General features: G+C 32.8%; 2 pseudogenes; both read left to right on the top strand.

Moving 5' to 3' along the window:
* Positions 1–492: 492 nt before the first annotated feature.
* On the top strand, positions 493–1,639 carry LOC120171095 (annotated as a pseudogene).
* An 8,260-nt stretch (positions 1,640–9,899) lies between these two features.
* On the top strand, positions 9,900–13,233 carry LOC120171096 (annotated as a pseudogene).
* The last annotated feature ends 70 nt before the right edge of the window (positions 13,234–13,303 follow it).

The following is a 13,303-nucleotide window of genomic DNA, read 5'->3' as shown; positions in this document are numbered from 1 at the left end:
CGCGTTGCGAAAGTCAGTATCTCGTTGCGATTTTGTATTATCGCATTGCGATAGTAAGTATCGCATTGCGATAGTCAGTATCGCATTGCGATTTTCCCAATTCGCGTTGCGATTTACTTATTCGCATTGCGAATTGGGAAAATCGCAACGATACTGTAGACCATCGCAACGCGATTTTCAACTATCGCAATGCGAATTTGCGATAATGGAGATCGCGTTGCGAATGCGATCGCATTGCGATTTTGTTGGTCATTTTGGCAAATCCGAAAAAAATTAGTTAAAATCGTATATTATAAGACATTTTTGGTCACTGAGGCGATTTTCTCTAAAAATAATCATGTGAAATTAAAGTTTATATAATTTTAATAATATTTATCTGAAAACAAAAAGAATTACAAGGAGCAGAAAAGGGAAACCCCGTCAGTCATCAATGATGAAACGGTGGGGGGTGAAAGAAAGAGGAGAGATAAGCGAACGTAGCCAATACCAAAGCCACAAAGAGCCAATCCGATCCAAGAAAGTGGTGTATCAGAGAAGACATGAGAAACCAGTTAACGTCAACCAGAAACGACAACGCATCCAAGGCCACTCCTTGCTGCACCAAGGTAGGGCTGAAAAGGGGACCATGGACTCCCCAAGAAGACGACTTGTTGTCCACTTACATCAACAGAGAAGGAGAAGGTCGGTGGAGAACTCTTCCCAAGCGGGCCGGACTCCTCCGTTGCGGCAAAAGCTGTCGCCTCCGCTGGATTAACTACCTCAGGCCCTCCGTCAAGCGAGGCCAGATCACCCCCGACGAAGAGGATCTCATTCTTCGCTTCCACCGCCTTCTCGGCAATCGGTATCATTTCTCCGCATTCAATTTCTCTTCTAGGGTTTCTTTCAGGATTCTCGAATGCACCAGACTGTTCTAGGTTTAGGATTTAAATATTTCGAGTTCTATTTTGTTCAAATCCAAATCATATATATATATTAATCAATTGACTGGCCAGATGGTCGCTGATAGCTGGAAGAATACCTGGGCGTACAGATAATGAGATTAAGAACTACAGGAACACTCACCTGAGTAAAAAGTTGATTAGCCAAGGAATAGATCCAAGAACCCACAGGCCTTTAAACCCTATCCACTCACCAAGTACCCATCCCAAAGCTTCTTCTTCCTCCTCCAAGGTTAAATCATGGAGGTGCTGCTACTGCTACAACAACCCCTAACCAAATTGTTAAGCCCGCAGCTTCTTCCAGCACTGGTCAAATCACCACGGCTGCCGGCAAAGAGAATGAGCATGTCCAGAATCACTATCAAACCGATGATGCACCGATGGTCCATGGATTCACCACAGCTCTGCTCAGCAGCGACCAAAATCAAGGGATTCTAAGAAGCAACGAGGAAGAGGACGAGGATTGCAACGATGATGTCTTCTCTTCCTTCCTCAACTCATTGATAAACGAAGATGCTTTGGCCGATCAGAATTCCGTGCAACAGCCGACCAATGGGTTTGCACAAGCCGATGCATTGGCCTGGAATTTCAACCAAAATGATCCCGAGAGGGTTAATGATCAGCTCAACTAGCTCTCTTATGAACCCTCAGGCTCGGCTTGCTTTGCACTATGAAATCAATACAGCTGCAGAAGATACATAGAGCTTGGTTTGTTATCATTTTATGTATGTTTGTGTTTAGCAAATACATAATTATTTATCGTTTTGAACAAAGAATGTACTGTTATGAACTTGTTGTGTGATCAAGGAGTAAGCATAATTATATATTACATTTCGTTTCTTGAATCATGCTGTAAACAAAACATGTACTTGCGCTTATCTGTTTCCACTAATTTTCCATGTCTGTCCTTAGATAAAGTTTTATTATTTATTAGTATGTTTTAACGTAATAATCATTATGTATTATTCTTTAAGTATAATCAATATGGACTGTAAAGTATTGCTCTCCAATATGAAATATTATTCTCGTTTATTATTTTCTATTTGATGTTATTTATTTATGTTTCGAAGACAAAGGTAAATACTTTTGTATGTTTGGAATCAAAATAAACGGAAGTTCCTACTAATATTTGTGGATATAAGTGTTTTATCTCCTTAATGACTGCTTTTCACATTATGAGTATATCTATTTGCTTAATGAAAATTCTCCATCAAAGAATTAATACCCTTGCGTTATACATTAATGGGATTGAAAAACAATTAGATAGAAAAGAGAAAACAATAAAATCTGACAAGGGTGATGAATGTTATGAGAAAAATTCTAAGTCAGAAAAATGTTTAAGACCTGTTTAGTAATGTTGTCTAAAAGTACTTTTAGTTAAAAAAGCTCGTTTTGTCCATAGAATAAGTGCCAAACGGATAAAAATTAAAAAAAAATTGGTGGAAACAGTGGTTTCAAACAAACAACAAAAACTAAAATATCTAGCCTTTTCATTCCAATTTTGTGTTTAGAAGCAAATGCGAAATTAAATAAAAACGTAGATTATATAAAGAGATTTTCTCACCAATCTGATCTTAAAAAACTAGAATTTCTAGCCTTTTCATTCTAATGTTGGTGTTGGTGTCTTGTTATGATTTAGAGTTACACTAAACATATAGGAAAATATCGTATTTTTTTCGATAGAGATCCTAAGAAAGAAGTATATGTAGACAAACTTGAAGGTTGCTCAATTAATCTAAAGGCCATATGATGTGCAAACCTAAGTAGTCAATGTATGGACTTGAATAGGCTTCTACACGATGGCACATCAGACTCAATGATACTATAAAATCTTCTAAATTTTAAGAAGACATCGTTAATTTGTGTATATATCAAAACATGATCGGTAAGAACATGTTTATGTTCTTAATTCTATATAATAAGGATATTGTACTAACTACAAATGGTTTGGAGAAATATTGTGCGAGATTAACGTTTATCTCTTGAATAATTTTAAAAATAAAACATATAAAAGTACATTTTAAGTGATAAGAATTAGAATATTTTATGATAGATATTGTTAGGGTTGTCTAAATATTTTATAACAAGTGAGTTGGTTTAGTATGTATACAATGTCCAAAGAATTATGCGGAATAAAAAGAAATAATCGATTACTTATATTTCAATTCAAACTAAACTTTTTTTACTTAAATAAGAAAAATACTTAAACTATATCATTTTTTTGCTTTAAGTACCTAAACTATTTTTTGTCAAAATAAGACCTTAAACTATTGTATGCAACCACTTTAAGTGCCTCAACTATTTTTTGGTCAAAATGAGTCTTTTTTCTCTTCAAGCTACTAAAATATTTTTTTGCTAAAAAACAAGTACTTAATTTTGTGTGACATGTCAATATTTTATTTATCAAAAAATAATTTTCTAACTGTAAAAGTATTATGACTTAAAATAATTAAATATAATTTTTTAAGTATCTAGTTTAATAAAAAAATAGATACCTAAAAATTAATGAGACTATTCAGGTTTCTTTTTGGGAAGTACAAATTTCATGCACGTGTTTCAGAGATTGAAGATCAAAAAGTCTTTACCAATTGTCTTTGTCACCAACTATATGAGATTCACATCATTCAAAATTTTATGGATTTAGGTAGATTTTTAAGAGAAAATGAAGGGAATAGTGTTAATGTAATGATACAGTTTTGACGGTTTGAAACGATTCACTCGGCCAGACGAAGAAGAACCATGACGATGGTTAAAGGTGGTCAAAGATTAGAGAGGGGGAGAAGATGTTTGGTCGTCATATTTAATGGGGATTCTTGAGTGGAAGTTTTACACCGATTCGATGTAAAGAATTTTAGTTTTACATAGATTTAAGAGGGTAAGATAAATAAAAATAGACAATTAAGATTAATAATTAGAAAATATTTATTAAAAAAATAAGAAGTCGATCTCAATCGTTAATTTCTACTCATTTAACGATATTAGATCTGTGTAAAATTAAAAAAAATAACCGTGTAAATAAATTCTAACCATATATATATATTAAATGAGGATGAAAAATGATTAAATAGTTTAATTTTAAAAAAATTTAAATATTTAATTTAAAAATAGAGAATAAAAATCAAAATGAGAGATTTTTTTATTAATTTGGGGTAAGTATAAAGTAGTATCTGTTCAAAGATGCACATTTGATCACTGTTACTTATATATTCTATCAATTTGGTCTTAATTTTAATAAATTAAATAAACTTAACCCTCAAATCTTTAATTCTAAAATATTTTAAAAGTTACAACATATTCTATATTTATAACAAAACAAATCTTTTTACTAGAAATTCCATTTTTGGTCCTCAGAAGCATCCCGTTAATGGTACCATAACCTCTTTTGGTTTTAAGAAAAATATAGTTGATTAGCCAATGCATATAAAGTTCGTTGGACAAAAGTTTATACTACTACTATTTGTAAATGACATTCTACTAGAAAAATGTGATATAGTCTAACATGTAAAACTAAGAAATTTTTATCCAGTAAATTTCTAATAGAAAAATGTGACATATATTTCTTTCACGTTTGACACAGTATTCCTTTAAAATTTTTAAAATTCATCTCCTACCGTAAAATTTTATATCCATCTTTAATAAAAGTTTATACTAATAAGATTCTCGGTGGAACATGCAATAAAGAACCAGAGGAAGACAGGGTGAAAGAAAATAAAGGAAGAGGAGTGAGTTACCTGGTGTGGTGGAAGCCGAGTGGGAATACATTGGTGTGGAATGAGCAAAGATTTTGAGTAAAGAAACACGAGAATTTCTTTTTGTATTACGCATCTGAGAATAAAAAAGGTGGATTTGGATTGAATGGTAGATTTGCATCACAGCGGCTGGGCAGTTCCAGCGTGGACCGACCAAACGTTCCTACCAGAAAAAAGGAAAATGTTAGACAGACCAACCTTTCTTCTTTCTTTTACAATTTCCTTCACTTTAGGATTACTGTATTTTCTACACTCAAATGGAATAAAATTATCATCTGTTAATACATTAATAAAATTAGGGTAAACTACACGGGTGACCACTTAACTATTACCCAATTTCATTTTGACCACCGATATTTTGATTTAATCAACCGACCATCCAACTATTTAAATGCTTCAATTTAGGCTTGTAAACGAACCGAACGCACACGAACGGAGGTATGTTCATGTTCGTTCATTTAATAAATAAATGAACATAAAAGAACATAAACAAACAAAAAAAAATTTGTTCATGTTCGTTTATTAAGGAATATAATTTGTTCATGTTCGTTCATTTAATAAATAAACGAACATAAACGCGCGTGAACATAAACGAACACGAACATAAATGAACACGAACATAAACGTTGAAGACCCTACCTAGGGGTGTAAACGAGCCGAGTCGAGCTCGAGTATTGCTGAGCTCGACTCGAACTCGAAAACTTTCAAAGTCAGCTCGACTCGACTCGAAAACTCGCGAGCTTAAAATTATCAAGCTCGACTCAAACTCGAAATATAATATTGAAACTTGTCTCGAACTCAAAAAGGCTCGAACTCAAAAAAAATTAAGAGCTCGATTAAAACTCGAGACTCGAGCTCGATTCTGAGCTCGATTCAAGCTCGACATTACCCCAAGCGCAAAGATGCTTAAACCTATTCTCCCCCATCTTCTTTTATATAAGTTATCAACCCCGAACTGCTTATTTACTACTGATGTGGGATTGCATAACGTTCATCCACTTTCTTTCTTCCTATCTCCTTCAACAACAGTCGAGATGAACACATATTGTGTTTCATGTGATTGTCGACCTTAATCCTTGGGGATCAAACAAACATGTCCTTAGCTTCATGCTATGTAGAAGTTGAAAATTGGGAGATGAGAGAAGTAGGTTGGCTAAACTTCCATATCCGGATGGCGCACAAAATTTGTTTGATGAAACACATTAAAGAACTTCTCAACCTATAGAATAAGGCCTTACCATTATTGGGTTCTTGAGTTAAAAGTAAGCTGACTTGAGTTGTTGGTTGATCACTATTTACTTGTAAATTCGAATACTCGATTATAAATGAAAGAAAATAAGATTATTTGAGTAGAAGAAACGGTGCTTAATACTTAGCATCCCTTCCGGAATCCATCACCTTTGGACTTGGTTTCGAAAGCAACCGGTTTCTGGGACTCCTCTTTGCTCATCGGATAACTAGCTGGTAGCGCAGTCACATAGGGTTCCGACGCAGTGGATGTTGACGGTGCTGGGTATGCAACTTATGGATCGTTCAAAAAGAACTAAATCATGTTAATATTGTTGGGTTTTCCAAATAAAATTGGGTTAATTATGGAGTTGGTTATCAAAATATCAGATTAATTAAACGAACATTGGGTTAATCATAAATGAATGAACATAAACGAACATAACCGAACGAACATAACCGAACGTTCACGAACGTAAATGAACGAACGAGACCTATGTTCATGTTCGTTCATTTAATTAAACGAACACAAAATCTTGTTCATATTCGTTCATTTAATAAATAAACGCACATAAACGAACTTTCCGCCGCACGGTTCATGAACGGTTCGCTGAACGTTCAGTTCATTTACATGCCTACTTCAATTAAACCACCAACGGTTAACTTTTAACAGAGATGGTGATGTGTCAGTTAACAAAATTGGCATAATTATACACTTGGTCCTCAGTACTTATATACTCTATCAATTTTGTCCTAATTTTAATTTAATTTAAAAAAATTAACGCCCAAGAGATTTAAACTATACTTTATATAGTTAAAAAGTTAACGACCAGTGGCTTGATTAAAACATTTAAATAGTTAGGTGATTTGATTAATTAAATCGAATTATCGATGGTCAAAATGAAATCGAACAATAGTTAAATAGTTGGTGAGCAGTAACAATGAAGTTTCAAAATTAATATTTTCAAATCCAAATAACAACCAACTAATGTACTTCATTACAATGGTAAATCTTTGCCTTGGGAGAACAAAATACATGTATTTAATTCATTTACATAAAATAAGATTATTTTTTATTACAGGTGATTATGAAGTAGTATATGTTCTAAATACTCTTCATTATTTAATAATGAACGTTCAATCACCCTGCTGCAACCACTCGTACTCGAACCCGTGACCTCTATGAACAACAATGATTCATTTTACTAAAATAAGTTGATTTGTTGATATAAAATAAGATAAATGCGTTGACACACATTATAAATAATAGTTGTTTAATTTATTATGCATTATATGTTTTTGTTTATTTAATTTATTAAAATTTTATATAAAATTTATTTTAAACGTAACAATCTAATATAATTTAATATACAAATATATTAATAATAATTTTCAAAAAAATCGAGAGAATTAATCGTGGAGGCCCCCTCTGGCGCTCGTTATGATCATTGATTGTCAGGTGAATCACTAGTCCCGTTTGTATAAAAAGAAAATTATTCATTTAATCACTCAATTCTATTCTCATTCTTATTTTGATCATTAAAATTTTAAAAATTAATTACTAAATTGTATAGATTTAATATTTTATTTACTCGACTGTTATCTTTCTAATTATATAATGACATGATATTTTTTAATTAATTTTTAAATATTTATATAAATATTAATTAATATTTTATTAATGTTGTTCTTTTATTAAATTTTATTCTCCATCGATCTCCCTGGCATCATCGTCCTTGTTCCCATTCTTCCGTTGTCATTCCAAACCTACCATTAATCAAACTTCCATCCAATCTCAACCATTCAAAGCTAAAATAAATTTTATTCTAAGGTCTGCCAAATGGATCAATGACTATGAATTCATAGATTTTGCATTCACTGGGCTAAAACAAACTTGGTGGTAGAAGTGAACAAAACTCGATTTAATTCGAAAAATCGAAAAAAAAATCAATTTTGAGTTATTTGAGTCGATTTATTCGAGTCAATTCGAGTTATAAATTTGGTTATCAAGTTCGAGTCGAGATGAAATTTTGAATTTTCGATATACTCGAAAAAATGAAAATTTGAATAAATATTTTAACATTTTTACGATTTAGTCCATGATTTCAATATTCCTTCAATTCCTCCTTCATTTTAAGTCTGCTTTTTTTTTACCAAATTTGAATCATATACTCATAAACCATCATAGAATACCTACGTGTTTTCAACTTCTCCTTTTTATAATTTTTTTTTTATTTTCCAACTTAGTCCTTAATTTTTCATATTTCTTTATTTTTTCAATTAATTATTTATTTTAATTCCGTCTTTTACCAAATTTGAACCACATTCTCATAAACCATCGCAGAATACATATGTACTTTCAATTCTTCTTTTTGATAATATTTTTTAATATTTTCAATTTAGTCCCTTAATCTTTTATATTTTCCTTATTTATTCAATTCATCATTTATTTTAAGTCCGTCTTTTATCAAATTTGAACCACATGCTCATAAACCACAATAAAATACCTATATAACTTCAATTCTAACTTTTTTACTAAAATTGTACTTTCTTTTTATTTAGTCCCTTAACTTTGCATTATACTCAATTTGGTCTTTTGACTACAATTGTTTACAAATTCTTTCTTCCCATCATTTTCTTAACTCCTTTATACTCTCATCAATATTTTACCCTCAAAATAATTTATTTAAAATATAATATTATGTATATATTTCATAATTTTATATTATATTTGATATATTAAATAACATTATAATGTTAAAAGAATATATATATATATATATATATATATATATATATGGTTAGAGAAAGTAATAAATGGAACAAATGTTTGTCATAAAACTATAAATAATTCTAATAAAATTGTTATAAAAATTCGAATAACTCGACTCGAAAAAATTTCAAGTTATGTTCTAGTTGTAAAATACGACTCGTCAACTCGAATAACTCGAAATATTTTTACTCGACTCGACTCGATCGAATGCTTATCCCTACTTAGTGGGTGGAGAAATTATTTCATGGTCCCGACTCATCATGTCATCCATGGTCCCAGTGAATGAGAGCCACAAATTTTAAAATAACTTCCAAATAATTGTCTGCTATTTATTTACACGTATGACTGAGGTGGAGATTCACCTTAAAAAATGAAATGAAAAATAATTATTGGTTGTAACTATAGATAACGTGATTAACCGAGACTATCTAATAATATTTCTATTGGGGGACCTTACATGAATTTATCGAGCTTTACTAAAGGGTGGAAATAAAATTAAATATAGGGTTTAAGTAAAAACAAAGTTTTAAGGTTGAATTTGAAGGTTTAAGAAGGAAAATGTAAATAAATCGAGGAAAAAAAGTTATCTACTTTCGTGGATCTTTGACGGTGGGAGCTTTTATTTAAAGATTCCAATGATAAAAAATTTATTTTGAGACGTGAAGCATATGGACTCAATTCCACAACAAACGATGAAAATAATAAATTGAAATATTCAACATTAATTTTATCAAATTTGGGGTATTTTTTTTTTAATTCTATAAACATTAGATTTGCATTCTTGGTGAAAATTTTTGGAACCCATTGATCATTGTTGATGGCTGGTCGGTATGAACAATGGTTAAAATCTAGCTAGATAAGAGAAAAAAAGATGAATAACGAAGAAAAGATAAAAAATGATTTTAAGAGATGCAAAACAATATCATTTGGATGTAAATTAATATTTTCACCATGATGTCATTTTGGTGACATCTATTATGCCATAACGCCTTAACTATTCATCACTAAAATAAGAGTAATTCAAAATTTTAATAATTAAATTAAAAAATATTAAATTTTATTGACCAGCATAAGAGTGAGTTTAAAGTTGAGTGATGAAAATTGTAATATACCCTCTGTAAAAGAGTAGCAACATTGAAACGGTGATGGAGGTAGGTAGATCTACTGGCGTAGGCGAATCCGAGCGAAAGCAAAGAAACAGATGTATCGATGGATTGGTTGCAGAAAGTTAGGTGGGCGGAGTTAATCGCCTAGCGTTGCCATTTAAAAGCAAAGCTGAGCATTTCGCAGAGCTGAGAGTTCGATCGGATTCGGATGTTCGCCGGCGAGGGGACGGCGACGGCGGAGAACAAACAGGTGGTTCTGGAAAGGTTCATAGAAGGACCACCCAAAGAGACGGACATGGCAATGAAAACGGGTAAAATAGAGCTGAAGTCGCCGAAAGGTTCGGGTGCTATCCTAGTCAAGAATCTCTCCCTCTCTTGCGACCCTTACATGAGAGGTCGCATGCGTGATTTTCACCGTTCTTACATTTCCCCATTTGTCCTTTCTAAGGTATTCTCTCTCCTACTCGATCCGATACGGTTTCGATTTATGGTTTTAGCTATATGATGATGATGATGATGATGATGATGATGATGATGATGATGATGATGATGATGGGTTTAAGGCCATTGAATGATTTGGAGTGGCGAAAGTGTTGGATTCTGATAACCCAGATTTCAAGCCTGGCGATTTCATTTCGGGACTCACTGGTTGGGAAGAGTACAGCTTGATCCGCAACACTTGGCAGCTCAGAAAGATACAGCCCGACCATTATATCCCTCTCTCTTACCATCTAGGACTTCTTGGTATTTGTTATTTCATCCTTTTTATCATTGTATCTGGGTTTCCCCCCCCCCCCCTTTTTTGCCAACATAAAAATTCCAAATTTATTCTTTTTCAGTTATAATTCTTAAACTTTAAAAATAAATATTTTAAATAATTAAACTCTATAAAATTTATATTTAAAATTAGCTTGATTTAATATTTTTTAAATATATTTTTATATTTTTATCAATAATAAATTTTAAACAATAATGAGTTAAAGTTTAAAATAACCAACCAAAAAAAGTCTCCAAGAGACGTATTTAATGGGATAGAAAGAGTATTATTCAAGGGTGCAAAATTATAAAATTGCACTTGTATGAAATTAAATTATCCATAAAAAATATAAGGAAATCCCAGCGTCCTTCTGGTCTTACAGTTGGTTCAATGTCAACCTACTTATTTTGGAACTTTACTTGCTAATGAAAACTGAGAACAATTATGGATTTTCAGAGGTGATTAGGCTAAATTTCTAATGGAGGTCCTTACTCTACGTTTCTATGATTGTCATTGTTTATCTGGATAAGAAAGGATAATCATAGAGAACCATCATTATGTATAGAGAAAATAATTTCAGTGACCGAAAATGCTTTATAATATACGATTTTAATCAATTTTTTTATTTGCAAAAATAACCAACAAATTCGCAACGCAAACTCTTGTTTCGCAACACAGTTTCCAAATTCGCAACGCGAACATGGAAATTTTCGTAACATGAATTTCGTTTTTGCAACGCTAATTATCAATATAAGTAAATACAACTATTCGCAACGTGAATTTTGCAAATCCCAATTTCGCAACTCAATTACCGATATAGGTAAACACGGTAGAAAAAATCGGGTAAAAATCCTAATTCGACAATTTGAAAACTGAGTTGCGAATTTGGCAAATTCGTGTTACGAAATGTAAAATCCCGCCTCTTAAAGAAAAATTTAAAGGACATAAAATGCAATGGAGTGGTTTTCAACCTGGGACATCCTAGTTGCTAAGTCCACGTATGAATCACTCAGTTAAACTTACGCCTGTAAATGAATTGAACAAACACGAACGAGGGTATGTTCATGTTCGTTCGTTCGTTTAACTTTAACCAAACGAACGAATTGTCGAAATGATTTTTTCTTTAAAAGGAGAGATTTTACATTTCGCAACACGAATTTGCCAAATTCACAACTCAGTTTTCAAATTGGCGAATTCGGATTTTTGACCGAATTGTTTTACCTTGTTTACCTATATCGGTAATTGAGTTGCGAAATTGGCGAAATTGGCGTTGCGAATAGTTGTGTTTACCTATATCGGAAATTCGCGTTGCGGAAATTTTCATGTTCGAGTTGCGAATTTGGAAACTGTGTTGCGAAATATGAGTTCGCATTGCGAAATTATTGGTTATTTTTACAAATCTAAAAAAAGTTGGTTAAAATCGTATATTATAAAACATTTTCGGTAAATGAAATTATTTTCTCTTATGTATATTGTGCATAATTATGATCACATAGAGCTTGGGTATGATTGTTGTCCAATCAAGAGAATTTTTTTTCTATATATTTGTTTAAGCTACCTCTGATGCTTTTGCAGAATCTCGAGTTCCTTTTTCTTCCAAATTGCTTGCCATGCACAGATCATACGACATTAGCTTATCGATTAGTATTATGTTAATATTGGCAAGGTTGATTTGGAGGGATTTTTAAATGTCTAGTATTTCATACCGACAAATTACATAAAAAAATCTTTGGTCTTGCTGCCTGGAACTTATGTCTTGCAAACCAAGTAGGTCGTTCCTAGACAAATGGCATAATGATTGAGTTCATTACTGATTTAGAGGTTTAATGCAGGTATGCCAGGTTTTACTGCTTATGCCGGATTTTACGAAATCTGCAGCCCGAAGAACGGAGAATATGTTTTCTTATCTGCGGCTTCAGGGGCTGTTGGCCAGCTTGTTGGACAACTTGCCAAGTTACATGGTTGCTATGTAGTTGGAAGTGCCGGAAGTAGCCAAAAGGTATGTTTCTTGTTCAAAACTGTGAGCTAGTTTTAAACGAATCCTCATGCCATATGATAATACAAGAACTGATGCAAGAAAGAATGAATTTGGCATACAGATCGATCTTCTAAAGAACAAGCTCGGATTCTATGAAGCCTTTAACTACAAAAAGAGGAGACAGACCTAGATGCTGCTCTGAAAAGGTCAGTAATACATTAAAGCTTCTCGAATTATAATTTGATGCACTTGAATAGCGTTGCTGCATTTGTCCAGTATTCATTGGTTAGATAAAACCTCTGCACAGGTACTTCCCCCAAGGCATCGATATCTACTTCGACAACGTCAGCGGTGCCATTTTGGATGCAGCTTTGCTCAACATGTGGATCCATGGACGTATAGCTGTCTGCGGGATGGTGTCGTTACATAGTATCTCTGATACGAAAGGGATCCACAATTTGTTTTGTGTTGTACCCCAAGCGCATCAGGATGCGAGGATTCTTGCAAAGCGATTACTTGCATAAGTTCCCACAGTTCTTGGAACACGTCACCGAGAACTTCAAACAGGGGAAGATTGTGTACATTGAAGATATGAATGAAGGCTTAGAAACAGCTCCGGCTGCTTTTGTTGGACTATTTGCTGGTATAAATATCGGCAAGCAGGTCATATGTGTAGCCAAAGGCTAAAATGTTGTTGCTTAAAGAGTTTGTATTAGTTTAGTAAAATAGCTCAATCAGCTTGTATTACTTGGAAATGGTTTCGATTTAGAAAAAT

Source organism: Hibiscus syriacus, unplaced genomic scaffold (genome assembly GCF_006381635.1).
Source record: "Hibiscus syriacus cultivar Baekdansim isolate YM2019G1 unplaced genomic scaffold, ASM638163v2 tig00111810_pilon, whole genome shotgun sequence".
Lineage (NCBI taxonomy): Eukaryota > Viridiplantae > Streptophyta > Magnoliopsida > Malvales > Malvaceae > Hibiscus > Hibiscus syriacus.
This window is presented reverse-complemented; position numbering and strand designations above follow the sequence as displayed.